Below are 16,456 nucleotides of genomic sequence, written 5' to 3'. Positions count from 1 at the left end.
AGGAGAGGAGGGAGACCAAATTGGAGGTGGAAAGATGGAGTGAAGAAGATTTTGTGTGATCGGGGCCTGAACATGCAGGAGGGTGAAAGGAGGGCAAAGAGTAGAGTGAATTGGAGCGATGTGGTATACCGGGGTTGACGTGCTTTCAGTGGATTGAATCAAGGCATGTGAAGCGTCTGGGGTAAACCATGGAAAGCTGTGTAGGTATGTATATTTGCGTGTGTGGACGTATGTATATACATGTGTATGGGGGTGGGTTGGGCCATTTCTTTCGTCTGTTTCCTTGCGCTACCTCGCAAACGCGGGAGACAGCGACAAAGCAAAAATATATATATATATATATATATATATATATATATATATATATATATATATATATATATATATATATATATATATATATATATATAACTCTATTCTGGGTCAAGTACCTATTCTATTGACCAACCTCTAGAGGTGGATGAACAGCTGGGTTGGCTGTGGACCGACTGCCGCAACCAGGATTCGAACCTATGCACTCGACCCTGGGCGGGCCGTGAATGCGTCACGGTCGGGAACGCTAACCACTACACAACCAGCAGTCCATAAGGCTGGAACTCTTGATGTCAGAGTGTCAAAATACTTAGTCCTTCTCTTATCACTTTCCCTATTAATTCCCTTATTTCTTTTACTTTTGAATTTTCTAAAAAAAAAATTCATTAATCTTATATTTTAGAATTGTACCTTTGACTCATTTTACGTTACATTTCTGTTTACGGGAATTCCTATGGTTGAAACCTTAATATATTTGTATTGTACTGGTTGTCTGTGGCTTGTGATATAGTACATGAATTTAGCGCTTCATCAGAGGCGTTTTCAGTGTTGCATGAGGTTACGTGGCTAAAAATAAATTGCCTTCCATACTTTAAGCTACGCTGTATACATTACTAGAATGACACATTCCTAATTTTCAATTCCAAAACAATGTTTCCTGGCCTCCTTATTTTCTATTTCAGTCCCAAGAGAACGTTTCCTAGCTTCCTTATTTTCTATTTCAGTCCCAAGAAAACGTTTCCTGGCCTCCTTATTTTCTATTTCAATCCCAAGAGAACGTTTCCAGGCCTCCTTATTTTCTATTTCAGTCCCAAGAGAACGTTTCCTGGCTTCCTTATTTTCCATTTCAGTCCCAAGAGAACGTTTCCTGGCCTCCTTATTTTCTATTTCAATCCCAAGAAAACGTTTCCTGGCCTCCTTATTTTCTATTTCAATCCCAAGAAAACGTTTCCTGGCCTCCTTATTTTCTATTTCAATCCCAAAAGAACGTTTCCTGGCCTCCTCATTTTCTATTTCAGTCCCAAGAAAACGTTTCCTGGCCTTATTTTCTATTTCAATCCCAAGAGAACGTTTCCTGGCTCCCTTATTTTCTATTTCAGTCCCAAGAGAACGTTTCCTGGCCTCCTTATTTTCTATTTCAATCCCAAGAAAACGTTTCCTGGCCTCCTTATTTTCTATTTCAATCCCAAGAAAACGTTTCCTGGCCTCCTTATTTTCTATTTCAATCCCAAGAGAACGTTTCCTGGCCTCCTCATTTTCTATTTCAGTCCCAAGAAAACGTTTCCTGGCCTTATTTTCTATTTCAATCCCAAGAGAACGTTTCCTGGCTCCCTTATTTTCTATTTCAGTCCCAAGAGAACGTTTCCTGGCCTCCTTATTTTCTATTTCAATCCCAAGAAAACGTTTCCTGGCCTCCTTATTTTCTATTTCAATCCCAAGAGAACGTTTCCTGGCTTCCTTATTTTCTATTTCAGTCCCAAGAGAACGTTTCCTGGCCTCCTCATTTTCTATTTCAGTCCCAAGAGAACGTTTCCTGGCCTTATTTTCTATTTCAATCCCAAGAGAACGTTTCCTGGCCTCCTTATTTTCTATTTCAGTCCCAAGAGAACGTTTCCTGGCCTCCTTATTTTCTATTTCAATCCCAAGAAAACGTTTCCTGGCCTCATTTTCTATTTCAATCCCAAGAAAACGTTTCCAGGCCTCCTTATTTTCTATTTCAATCCCAAGAGAACGTTTCCTGGCCTTATTTTCTATTTCAGTCCCAAGAGAACGTTTCCTGGCCTCCTTATTTTCTATTTCAATCCCAAGAGAACGTTTCCTGGCTTACTTATTTTCTATTTCAATCCCAAGAGAACGTTTCCTGGCCTCCTTATTTTCTATTTCAATCCCAAGAGAACGTTTCCTGGCCTCCTTATTTTCTATTTCAGTCCCAAGAGAACGTTTCCTGGCCTCCTTATTTTCTATGTCAATCCCAAGAGAACGTTTCCTGGCCTCCTTATTTTCTATGTCAATCCCAAGAGAACGTTTCCTGGCCTTATTTTCTATTTCAGTCCCAAGAGAACGTTTCCTGGCCTCCTTATTTTCTATTTCAGTCCCAAGAGAACGTTTCCTGGCCTCCTTATTTTCTATTTCAATCCCAAGAAAACGTTTCCTGGCCTCCTTATTTTCTATTTCAGTCCCAAGAGAACGTTTCCTGGCCTCCTTATTTTCTATTTCAGTCCCAAGAGAACGTTTCCTTACCTCCAGATTCTCTAGATCCTCTAAGAATCAACATCAGAATATCAAATTTATCAGCAAATCTAAACAAAATAACAAATTACCATTTTCAGATACACTCGTTGGGGGAAAAATAGGACAGCGGCACCTGGTGTATCACTATGTGTAAACCCACCATAATAAGATTGACCACACGTCCGTTCATCATATATAAATGTAAACCAATTCTAACTCTAGCTGACAGGGTTTAACCAAATTTGTTCGAGCTGCACAAATCTCCACAAATGAAGCACATTTGAAGCACATTTCCCTAAACAAACACTCACATCAAACGCCTTTCCCGGTGAATCTATAGACACACAAACTGGTAAACACCTTCACAAACTCATCAGTTCTCCAAACAACCATCTGTTAAAACTGCTCTGTGGCCTGGTAGCCCGTATTTGCGACCAAACACACACAAAAAAATGTCAATTTGTGAGGAGAAACAACACAGCGTTGCTTCGGATTCAGGTATATGAACCAGGCTGGCCGATAGTGTGGTGTCTATTAATCCCTTTACAAGAGATTCCAGTCCCTTCTGCATCGATGAGACGATCAGTCTCGTCCCAGCTCATCCCAGCCTCTCTGAACACCAGGGACGATCACTTCCCAGTCCCCAGCCACTCGCGTACTACTTCCCCGTGAGGGAGAGCCCGTCCGTGAACGCTCAAGCTCTCAGTTCTAAAATCCTGGCCAGTTCCCACGCCTGACGCGGGACTGTGAATAACTGGGGATTGATGGCTTTCATCTCCTGGAGCCATGTATCGCCTCCCGCAAGACTCCCTCTTAATATTCTTGTTTCTAAACCAACAAGAGATGAAGTATATCTCCGACGAGATATATTTTCCCCCCCCACTCCCTCATATTTCCACGTTATTGTAAGGATTAACTTTCCTTATGCGATGCTGTGTTCTTTTTTGGACTCATAAACTACAATGAGAAGACCGACACTGGATGACATAAACGAATGATTCTCTAGTGTGGTGGCGGTACTGCCTTCATCCCTCACTGTGACAATACATTTTTGCAGAGTTCATAAACTATGATGGTGACTGGGTTACGTCTTTGAGAATAGGATTCCTACGACGCGGCTCCTACAGTGTTTTTGTTGCGCTGAGAAGGAACAGTCGACTTTGGTGAGTCTGTATGGCTGTGAGTAGAGTCTCATCAAGGAGCTCCTCCATCTAAGCGAGTTCACTTTCCCTGCAACCGAAAGGAGCGCAGCCTTGAGCTTCAGGGACCTATAGAAAGAGGTCTTGGGTAACAACAGGATTGTTCAATATAAACTGGGATAATTCTATATCTACAGCTATATCTATATCTGTATATATGAACATGTAAGCCATTTCACCTGTGCACGCCCGAGAACTGAACCTAGGCTACCGAGAGTGGGAGGCTGACAGATCTTTCCAGGACCATCTGTTGTCCAAAGGAGAGATGTGTGCCTACCAAACCCGATGGGCCGGGTTCGATTCTCGGGTGTACAGAGGGGAAATTCTTTAGACTGACCTCCGTTTGAGCACTACATGTTCTGATGGAAAGATATGACCGAAAGTGCTCATGGGTTAGTTTGCATCTTTCTTGGCAGTAGTGTGTGGGTACTGGATCAATAGAAGCTGTGGCAGCAGCTTAGAAAAGACGGATTTTAAAAGCCTTATCTTTATTTTTTTTTGCTCAAAGTCAAGATTGGAACATTCAGAAGCTAAAGTAGGTAGACTGGGTTGTTTTGAAGTTTCATCTGAGGAAAATCATCACCTTTAAGCTAGAATATAAAGCTGAGAGCTATTTCGTAAATGCCCAGAGCTAAGTTAGGCTAGATTTCCAAATAAGAAATGGAGACAAGTTAGGTCATTTACCATGTGTAGATATTAAGTTAGAAGAGGATAGATGAAGGGGATCGTCATGGCTGAACTGGGAGAGTAATGTTGGAGTAAATGTAGGTGGTTATAGAGAAAGAGGATCACAAGCTACAACAACCAGAAGAAGACATTAAGGAACCGAGATCATCATGAAAAACTAAACCATCTAGCCGAGGAGGAGGAAGCGAGGGAATCGAGGCTGTGTATAGCGAAAGGGCACGACAATCAAATCAAATCGCTTGAAGGGATCGAGAAGGGATGCAACCAGAGGAAGGAAGGCGCAGTGAATGAAAGACATCAGAAGGGGGCCTCTCTCTCTCTCTGCTCTTGTAGATCAAACAAGAGGAAGTGCTCATAACACAGAAACCAGATACCCTTGAAAACATAGGAGTTGGCTGGGCAATTCAGGACATGGAATTGCAAGAGACGTACAACCAGAAAATACAATAACTCTACGGATGAATTACATGGATCTCTGTTGTCTTAGTAAGGCTGGTAAGGTTTACAGTGAGTCATGGTTCTTAATGATCATGGTAGCCGCTCTGTGTAGTTATTACTCTCGACATAGAAAAATATTTGATTCATTATCACTGCTTACTTTGTTTTACACATGTTGAGGAATATGTATATATATATATATATATATATATATATATATATATATATATATATATATATATATATATATACATATATATATATATTTTTTTTTCTTTTTTTTATACTTTGTCGCTGTCTCCCGCGTTTGCGAGGTAGCGCAATGAAACAGACGAAAGAAATGGCCCAACCCACCCCCATACACATGTATATACATACGTCCACACACGCAAATATACATACCTACACAGCTTTCCATGGTTTACCCCAGACGCTTCACATGCCTTGATTCAATCCACTGACAGCACGTCAACCCCGGTATACCACATCGCTCCAATTCACTCTATTCCTTGCCCTCCTTTCACCCTCCTGCATGTTCAGGCCCCGATCACACAAAATCTTTTTCACTCCATCTTTCCACCTCCAATTTGGTCTCCCTCTTCTCCTCGTTCCCTCCACCTCCGACACATATATCCTCTTGGTCAATCTTTCCTCACTCATTCTCTCCATGTGCCCAAACCACTTCAAAACACCCTCTTCTGCTTTCTCAACCACGCTCTTTTTATTTCCACACATCTCTCTTACCCTTACGTTACTCACTCGATCAAACCACCTCACACCACACATTGTCCTCAAACATCTCATTTCCAGCACATCCATCCTCCTGCGCACAACTCTATCCACAGCCCACGCCTCGCAACCATACAACATTGTTGGAACCACTATTCCTTCAAACATACCCATTTTTGCCTTCCGAGATAATGTTCTCGACTTCCACACATTCTTCAAGGCCCCCAGAATTTTCGCCCCCTCCCCCACCCTATGATCCACTTCCGCTTCCATGGTTCCATCCGCTGCCAGATCCACTCCCAGATATCTAAAACACTTCACTTCCTCCAGTTTTTCTCCATTCAAACTCACCTCCCAATTTACTTGACCCTCAACCCTACTGTACCTAATAACCTTGCTCTTATTCACATTTACTCTTAACTTTCTTCTTCCACACACTTTACCAAACTCAGTCACCAGCTTCTGCAGTTTCTCACATGAATCAGCCACCAGCGCTGTATCATCAGCGAACAACAACTGACTCACTTCCCAAGCTCTCTCATCCCCAACAGACTTCATACTTGCCCCTCTTTCCAAAACTCTTGCATTTGCCTCCCTAACAACCCCATCCATAAACAAATTAAACAACCATGGAGACATCACACACCCCTGCCGCAAACCTACATTCACTGAGAACCAATCACTTTCCTCTCTTCCTACACGTACACATGCCTTACATCCTCGATAAAAACTTTTCACTGCTTCTAACAACTTTCCTCCCACACCATATATTCTTAATACCTTCCACAGAGCATCTCTATCAACTCTATCATATGCCTTCTCCAGATCCATAAATGCTACATACAAATCCATTTGCTTTTCTAAGTATATATATATATATATATATATATATATATATATATATATATATATATACATATATATATATATAACAGGTGACTGTGTGGCAGCATGAAAAGGCAGCTTTTTTCGATGTATCATTGTCTGTCTGACTGACTGACTGACTGACTGACTGTCTGACTGCCTGGCTTCTCTTCTTCTTAATACTTCACCTACGACGTCTTGTTGTTCCCGGTTGTACGTCTGACTTGTCTCTGCATGTTTGCTTCGTGCATCATCAGCAGCAGCAGCAACAACTTTAGCAGCAGCAGGATTAGTGGGAGGAGGAAAAGGGAGGGAGTTGGAGTTTATTTAGGCAGCAGCAGCAGCAGCAGCGTGCATGGGAATGCCGTTGATAATTTTGTGTTGCGGCTATAGTCGTGACATACCTGTACAGGAATATCCCTGGGGATAGGGGATTAAGAATACTTCCCACGTATTCCCTGCGTGTCGTAGAAGGCGACTAAAAGGGGAGGGAGCGGGGGCTGGAAATCCTCCCCTCTCTTTTTTTTTTTTTTCTCCAAAAGAAGGAACAGAGGGGGCCAGGTGAGGATATTCCAAAAAAGGCCCAGTCCTCTGTTCTTAACGCTACCTCGCTAACACGGGAAATGGCGAATAGTTTAAAAGAAAGAAAGAAAGATATATATATATATATATATATATATATATATATATATATATATATATATATATATATATATATATATATATATATATCATACTAAATCGCCGTCTCCCGCGTTAGCGAGGTAGTGCAAGGAAACAGACGAGGAATGGCCCTACCCACCCACATACACATGTATATACATAAACGCCCACACACGCATATATATATACGTATGAATTTCAACGTATACATGCATATACATACACAGATATATACATATATACACATGTACATATTCATACTTGCTGCCTTCATCTATTCTCGTCGCCTCCCTGCCACACATGAAATAGCATTCCCCCCAGCGAAGTAGCCCCAGGAAGAGACAAAAATGGCCACTTTCGTTCACACTCAGTCTCTAGCTGTCATGTATAATGCACCAAAACCACAGCTCCCTTCCCACATCCAGGCCCCACAGACCTTTCCATGGTTTACCCCAGATGCTTCACATGCCCTGGTTCAATCCATTGACGGCACGTCGACCCCAGTATACCACATTGTTCTAATTCACTCTATTCCTTGCCCGCCTTTCACCCTCCTGTATGTTCAGGCCCCGATCGCTCAAAATCTTTTTCACTTCATACCTCCACCTCTAATTTGGTCTCCCGCTTCTTGTTCCCCCCCACCTCTGACACATATATCCTCTTTGTCAGTCTTTCCTCACTCATTCTCTACATGTGTCCAAACTATTTCAACACAACCCGCACAACCCTATCTATAGCCCATACCTCGCAATCATATAACACTATTGGAACCACTATTCCTTCAAACATACCCATTTTTGCTCTCCAAGATAACTTTCTCGCCTTCCACACATTCTTCAACGCTCCCAGAACATTAATCCCCTCCCCCACCCTGTGATTCACTTCCGCTTCCATCGTTCCATCCTAAGCTAAATCCAATTCCAGATATCTAAATACTTCACTTTCTCCAGTTTTTTTTTCCATTTAGACTCACCTCCCAATTAACTTGTCCCTCAACCCTACTGAACCTAATAACCTTGAGTGCGTGATGAAGTATAATCCTTTATGGCTACAAGGAAATGAAACACGATAAGTTCCCGAGTACACTTTCGTGCAATAATAACATCAATAGGGGAGATACAAGAAAGAAATATAACAAACAGTTGATATACAACAAAGAGACGTAGCCATGACACCATTTGGTAAACAAGTGACTCCCGAAATGGAGGTCAGATGCGTTCAAGTGTGGCAACATGCGTATTATAAGTTTGTCGTGTGGACAGGAAAACGAACTGTCTACAAATTCTATCAACAATAAAGCTATCCTATTTGTATAGACCTTCACTAATACCAATGTTATGATTCTTTGTGTATATAATAACGGAAGATTCAATGATATTTCCCGAGGTACAGGAGTTAGATCCAATAACTGATATGGCATTATTCCAGTCCATACAATAATCATGATTTTAAACATGATTAAACAAGGCATTTGATTTTTGTCCTGTTCTCATACTATATTTAAGTCTAAAGTCAAATAGAAAGATCCTTACCAGTCTGCCCAACATATCACAATTTTTACATGGTACTCTATAGACACATCCTCCAGAACTTTCTGTCGTGTTCCTGATTAAGATATTCTTTATAGTATTGTTGTTGCTGAAGGCAACATTTACATCAAAGGATTTAAGTAACATGGGAAGTAAGGTGAAAGTACTACTAAAAGGGACACCTAAAAGGTTCTTGGTGTCAAAGGGAGATTTGGGTTTAACACTATAAAAGGATTTCTTTGCCAACTTAAAGGATTTATCAATGAAAGATCTAGGATACTTTACCTTCTATTCAATCTTTCTGCTAGACTTAAGCAACATAAATATAGCACAAGAACAGGACAAGAATCAAATCCCTTATTCAATCATGTTAAAAACCATGATCATTGTATTGACTGGAGTAATGCCATCTCAGTTATTAACTCTAACTCCAGTACCACGAGAAATACCACTGAATCTTCATCTGCTATTAATGAATACACAAAAATTGTAACCTTAGAATTAGTGAAGGTCTATATAAATTGGATAGCTTTATCGTTGATAAGATTTGTAAACAATTAGCCTTCCCGTCCACATAAAAATATTATAATACGCATGTTGCCATACTTGGACGCACCTGACCTCAATTAGGGCAGTCACTTGTTTACCAAATGGTGTCCTAGCTACGTCTCTTCGTTGTATATCAAGTGACTTATATTTCTTTCTTGTATCTCCTCATGTGATGTGATTATCACACGAAAATGCACTTGGGAACTTATCGTGTTTCATTTCTTCGTGGTCGTAAAGGAATATATATATATATATATATATATATATATATATATATATATATATATATATATATATATATATATATATATATATATGTATGTGAGAAATACTTAGAAAAGCAAATGGATTTGTATGTAGCATTTATGGATCTGGAAAAGGCATATGATAGAGTTGATAGAGATGCTCTGTGGAAGGTATTAAGAATATATGGTGTGGGAGGAAAGTTGTTAGAAGCAGTGAAAAGTTTTTATCGAGGATGTAAGGCATGTGTACGTGTAGGAAGAGAGGAAAGTGATTGGTTCTCAGTGAATGTAGGTTTGCGGCAGGGGTGTGTGATGTCTCCATGGTTGTTTAATTTGTTTATGGATGGGGTTGTTAGGGAGGTAAATGCAAGAGTTTTGGAAAGAGGGGCAAGTATGAAGTCTGTTGGGGATGAGAGAGCTTGGGAAGTGAGTCAGTTGTTGTTCGCTGATGATACAGCGCTGGTGGCTGATTCATGTGAGAAACTGCAGAAGCTGGTGACTGAGTTTGGAAAAGTGTGTGGAAGAAGAAAGTTAAGAGTAAATGTGAATAAGAGCAAGGTTATTAGGTACAGTAGGGTTGAGGGTCAAGTCAATTGGGAGGTGAGTTTGAATGGAGAAAAACTGGAGGAAGTGAAGTGTTTTAGATATCTGGGAGTGGATCTGGCAGCGGATGGAACCATGGAAGCGGAAGTGGATCATAGGGTGGGGGAGGGGGCGAAAATCCTGGGGGCCTTGAAGAATGTGTGGAAGTCGAGAACATTATCTCGGAAAGCAAAAATGGGTATGTTTGAAGGAATAGTGGTTCCAACAATGTTGTATGGTTGCGAGGCGTGGGCTATGGATAGAGTTGTGCGCAGGAGGATGGATGTGCTGGAAATGAGATGTTTGAGGACAATGTGTGGTGTGAGGTGGTTTGATCGAGTGAGTAACGTAAGGGTAAGAGAGATGTGTGGAAATAAAAAGAGCGTGGTTGAGAGAGCAGAAGAGGGTGTTTTGAAGTGGTTTGGGCACATGGAGAGGATGAGTGAGGAAAGATTGACCAAGAGGATATATGTGTCGGAGGTGGAGGGAACAAGGAGAAGAGGGAGACCAAATTGGAGGTGGAAAGATGGAGTGAAAAAGATTTTGTGTGATCGGGGCCTGAACATGCAGGAGGGTGAAAGGAGGGCAAGGAATAGAGTGAATTGGAGCGATGTGGTATACCGGGGTTGACGTGCTGTCAGTGGATTGAATCAAGGCATGTGAAGCGTCTGGGGTAAACCATGGAAAGCTGTGTAGGTATGTATATTTGCGTGTGTGGACGTATGTATATACATGTGTATGGGGGGGGGGGGGGGGGGTTGGGCCATTTCTTTCGTCTGTTTCCTTGCGCTACCTCGCAAACGCGGGAGACAGCGACAAAGTATAATAATAATAATAATAATAATATATATATATATATATATATATATATATATATATATATATATATATATATATATATATATATATATATATATATATATCTTAGATAGTGGCCCTTGACCCACATAAGGCTCATGATCGTGATGGACTCCTTCCATATCCGTTGAGCGAGTCTGGAGTTACGCTTAACCTGGCAATTCTAAATATTGTTCCGCCTCTCCCTGGAGGATGATACAGTGCCAAAGGATCAGAGGAAGAGGGCAAATAGATGCTGTCGTACTCGTTTATACCTGTGTGGGATAACACGTCTTGTTATATCAAAGTTTCCCATACACTTAGGAAGAACATGAGAATCAGCCAATGAAAAATGAGAACCTATTCGGAGACTCAAACAGTTACTTCCCTTACCATCCTTAAGTTAAATCATATCTTTAGAAAAATATGAGTCTTAATTGCACGTATATAAGTTCCTCCCTGTTCCTTGGACAAAGGGACACAAAACGATAACGGAGTTTGCAGACCTATGTTTGATAGTTATGCTGAGGCGCTGAAAAAGAAAGCTGGCTTCCTTCTCGTCACTGGCTGGTGTGTGCCGCGTTCGGTAAGAAACTGGACTTCACTCCTCTCCTAAGCTTGCCCCAACATCTTCCGATTCAGTTGGAACAAAACCATACTGTGGTTTCACAGTTTTCTATTTTGTTCTATTCCACTGTTCCTTGTGATCTGTAATACCACCTTGATTCTCTGAGCTCCTCTGCAAATACGCATCTGCCAAGGTGGGAGCACATGTGTTGCCCCACACTGGATGCTTCACCCTGTGCCTGGCATATGATCTTACATCGTCTGGGTGCTTGCCGCCTCCCACCAGATCTGAGGAGCTGGCGGGGGCTCTATCTCAACTGGGTATCTAACAGACACGTCTCCCTGAGACGACTGCATCAATTCATTGTGCCTCTGTTGGCCGTCAAACTCAACCCCATCAACTCAAGAATATTGGCCATGCTGGTCGACCGCTTCTATACCGCGGAGAATATAGAGGCGACAACGCGAAGGGTTTGGACAGGGTTCAAACGAGCATCAAGGGAAGATGACAAGATGTCAGAAATTTCCCGTAAAGAGGATCCTTTCACACTGTAGGTGGAGTCTACCGATCTAGTATGGCCGGGGCTTGGGATATCATGGCTGACGTCTTCCTTTCCAAGGAATATGAAGGACGAGATCGGAAACTCACAGATTAGAGTTCCTTCCACGAAGAAGCGAGTCTGGAAGAGTTATTCCCAGAGGCATCCCACTGGACTGTTGAGATGAAGTTAGGATCATGTCCACCTGTGGAGCCCAGTGAGTTTCTGGCGTCACCTCACACACCAGTTCACTCGAAGCTGCAGTTCTGTGAGGCACTACGGAGCCCAGTACCTTCCAGTCGTACATGTATGGCTGCTTGTCTCCGTCAGGAACCATCAGTGCCCCCTCACGAGTGCTCCCCTCCGTATGTGGTAACGCAGTTCATACAGGATTAAGCTGAGTACAGATATAAGCTTGATATGATGTGCGACTATTCATAATACCACAGCAATGTTTAATAAAATCGTAGTCTTAACAGAGACAAATGATTTCCTATCTAAAAGCATTTTCAGCGATTTTTCTACACTGTAGAAGTCTTAATTTTCATTTAATGGGATATACAAAATATCGTTGCTTATTAGCCATCTGCATATTGTCACTAGGATAAGCTTCTTGAATATTAAGAATACCTGGTTGTTATTCGTACTGACTACACTGTCAGCGGTTACTCATCACTGTAATATCTACCGACTATCAATTAATTATCAGCGCGAGTTATGTATGCAAATACTGAAGCTTTAACATGAGACCAGAGTCATCTACACTGACAAAATGACCAACACTAGCTCAATATGAACCATATGGACTGAATTATTTACATATGTTTTCTGTTATCTTGAAGAGCTGAACCATACGTCGTATGTACTGAATTATCTACATATGATCCCTGTTATCTTGAAGAGCTGAACCATACGTCGTATGGACTGAATTATCTACATATGATCCCTGTTATCTTGAAGAGCTGAACCATACGTCGTATGGACTGAATTATCTACATATGATCCCTGTTATCTTGTAGAGCTGAGCCATACATCCACAATCATTTGTTTATATCTTTCATGAAGTAATCATACGCAGACGTTCAGCTACCTTTGGCAATCGTAAGTTCATCGTGGGGTCTTCTGTTATCTGCATCGACTGAGACATCAGCAACACCTGTTGTTATCACGCGCTGCACAGGTCGATTTATGTGTAATGACTACATTGACTGCCAGTCGTTATCTCAGGATATATATAGGTCGAACGTCTTTGTTTATTTCCTAAGTTCAACCCTGTGGCGCCAGGGAGAGTGTGTGGTGCTTGAGTCTGTGACGCTGTTGTCTGCGAGGCAAGCCCCATTCAGCTGTCCTCCCTGCCAAGAGGGAGACGTTCAGCTGTCCTCCCTGCCAAGAGGGAGACGTTCAGCTGTCCTCCCTGCCAAGAGGGAGACGTTCAGCTGTCCTCCCTGCCAAGAGGGAGACGTTCAGCTGCCTTCCCTGCCAAGAGGGGGACGTTCAGCTACCCTTCCTGCCAAGAGCGAGACGTTCAGCTACCCTCCCTGCCAAGAGGGAGACGTTCAGCTGGCCTACTTGCCATGAGGGAAACGTTCAGCTGCCCTCCCTGCCAAGAGGGAGACGTTCAGCTACCCTCCCTGCCAAGAGGGAGACGTTCATCTGCCCTCCCTGCCAAGAGGGAGACGTTCAGCTACCCTCCCTGCCAAGAGGGAGACGTTCAGCTACCCTCCCTGCCAAGAGGGAGACGTTCAGCTGGCCTACCTGCCAAGAGGGAGACGTTCATCTGCCCTCCCTGCTAAGTGGGAGACGTTCAGCTGCCTTCCCTGCCAAGAGGGGGACGTTCAGCTACCCTCCCTGCCAAGAGGGGGACGTTCAGCTGCCCTCCCTGCCAAGAGGGAGACGTTCAGCTGCCCTCCCTGCCAAGAGGGAGACGTTCAGCTGTCCTCCCTGCCAAGAGGGGGACGTTCAGCTGCCCTCCCTGCCAAGAGGAAGACGTTCAGCTGCCCTCCCTGCAAAGAGGAAGACGTTCAGCTGTCCTCCCTGCCAAGAGGGGGACGTTCAGCTGCCCTCCCTGCCAAGAGGAAGACGTTCAGCTGCCCTCCCTGCCAAGAGGGAGATGCTGACAGGCAGCTGGTCTGCTGCTGATCTCGTCTGAGCTCACCTTCGCTCATCTCTGATGAGACAAAAAGGTGAGAGATAAACGCGTGGGTTGTGATGCTGCCTCCTCACCCCTCCGTCAACATGATGTTCCGCTGTCCTCTCCTCCTTGTGAAGCCGTGCTGTTCATTATTGACCCCCCCCTCCCCCCCGGCCCCTGAGGGAGAGGGAGGGAGAGAGAGAGAGAGAGAGAGAGAGAGAGAGAGAGAGAGAGAGAGAGAGAGAGAGAGAGAGAGAGAGAGAGAGAGAGAGACGAGGTTATGATCTGACGAAGTGTGGGAGGGGCTCCTGTACTCCGAGGATCAGGTGATAACGTTTCATAAGCAGTAAGTTTCAGTGGTAACCACTACCGTACTACGAACGTTTCTCAGACAATTGTATCATCATTCTCACAGAGGTTTCTTCCGATACAAAGGTAGCAGATACGGGCCATCCGGTCTCCGGCGGGGGCAGCTAGTGCCAAGCGCCGGCAGTGACGAAATACGAGTCCACTGCCACTGTAAAGGGAGTGCCATGTCCTCAGCGCTTCGTCAACGTCGCCGTCAGTAGACCGATTATTTTGCAGCTGAGGTTCCTTGACTTGGTCCATCTCTGCCCCTCAGCCGAGACGACCTCGCTCGTCTGATGGGCAAAGCTGGTTGGCGAACGTAGTAGACCAGATCGTATGGCATATATGGCCTCGCCCTACGTACACAATGTCGTGACCGTCCCACACTCACCTCAGCGTCCGGGAGTATTCCATGAATTAATAATCCCATGGATGGGATACGGTTTCCCAGAACGGGACTTGCTGATATGTCTCGTGGAGGATAGTGCCAGTACGTGATGTGCTTGATGGCGAAGAGGATATTACACATCACATATCCAGTAAAATCAAAGAACTTCCAACTGATGAAATATTACAAAGAAAACGTGGACATATTTGCCCCAACGACGGAACTGACTTCCTCTTCTTACAGAACACCGTCGACCTGATGGCCTATCACGCGGGTGATCAGACCAACATTAGGGCCAGAATCCCACACTGAACGCTTACACTGTGGTCATTTTCGACCAGCTCCAGCCGGAGGGGGTTGTAATCAACACAGGGAATTATGGTTTGGTATTTTTTAACACGCTGTTGATTGGAGACATCCCGGCTAAACCTAAAGCAGGGATCTGCAAAAGGCTGGCCAATACGAAGTAACTCAGTTACATGCAGATGAAACGTTCTCTTGTCTGTTTACCTGAGTCAGCCAAAAGAAGAGGGACACATTTGCATTGATTCCCCCCCTCGCCTCCCCCCCTCACACCAGACGTCATGGAAGGGTGGGGGTGTCTTCAGAAGGAAACACGGTGGCGAGAGAGAGAGAGAGAGAGAGAGAGAGAGAGAGAGAGAGAGAGAGAGAGAGAGAGAGAGAGAGAGAGAGAGAGTAGCTTGAACACGACACAGCTTTACAGGACGTGAGACGTGGATGAATGAAAGAGGCTAACGCTTGGCATCACTGCGGGTCAGTGTTACAAGGGACGGTCACAACAGATGACACACACACACTAAGTCTCGTCATGCATATTCCACCGTTCATTATATGCTGTTCAAGACAAGATGAATTATGAATCTCTGACGGCAGGATATACTGATATGACATCTAAACATTTTGTCTGAAGACTCAAAAACAAGAGCGACATCTCATATTTGACATCAGATGTCATAAAGGACACAAGACACGAGACAGAGATGATTGAGGCAACGTAATATGGGAAGACAGTGGGAGAATAACAACGGATGTCAAGTGATTCTTACCATCCTCAGAAAGTGTTCCGCTGCCGCCCGAAATCACTGGTGGAAGTCCACGTTTCCCACGCGCACAAGTTGTCACGTCAGCAGCTGGGATGAAACAGAGAGCAAGGTTAAGTGTTGGGGCGCCTCACATCACTTCATAATAACACTACAGGATAAGAGAACAAATCAATTGGTGGATAAGACTATATCAGTTATTAAGTCTATGATTATATAAGTGAATAGATACACGTATAAAGTATAAGAAAATGAGTATATCAAAGATAAGGCAAAGAAAAAAAGACACGACACATAACTTACATCAAAAAACCTTGAAGTGTTGACTGCGAAAGTCTTAAGTTATTTCATCCCTCATAAAGTAGCCACAAAATCTATATAAAAGTTGTTTCATGTTATGAGGAGCCTTAATTACTCAGTATGAAGCACAGCTCACATTTCTAAAGGAGTTTTCCTCCACTTCTGTCTTACCCAGAGTGGAATCAAATACCTCATCAACTCCCCTGTTATCACGTCTTCAACCATCCCCTTCCATTCACCGTGATGTTGCTGTCCT

At 43.4% G+C, this 16,456-nt stretch overlaps 1 protein-coding gene across 4 annotated transcripts in view; it reads right to left on the bottom strand.

Moving 5' to 3' along the window:
* Positions 1-15,990, bottom strand: part of LOC139756427 (uncharacterized) — a 414,929-nt gene extending 398,939 nt beyond the window's left edge. For all 4 annotated transcript variants that reach the window (XM_071675860.1, XM_071675862.1, XM_071675861.1 and 1 more), the window contains exon 1: positions 15,907-15,990. The gene's annotated coding sequence lies outside the window, so the exon portion shown is untranslated. The remainder of the gene's footprint in view (positions 1-15,906) is intronic.
* Between the last annotated feature and the right edge of the window lie 466 nt (positions 15,991-16,456).

The sequence above is a fragment of the Panulirus ornatus genome, chromosome 21, assembly GCF_036320965.1.
Source record: "Panulirus ornatus isolate Po-2019 chromosome 21, ASM3632096v1, whole genome shotgun sequence".
In the NCBI taxonomy this organism is placed as follows: domain Eukaryota; kingdom Metazoa; phylum Arthropoda; class Malacostraca; order Decapoda; family Palinuridae; genus Panulirus; species Panulirus ornatus.
Note: the sequence above shows the minus strand (reverse complement) of the source record. Positions and strands in the feature narration are given on the sequence as shown.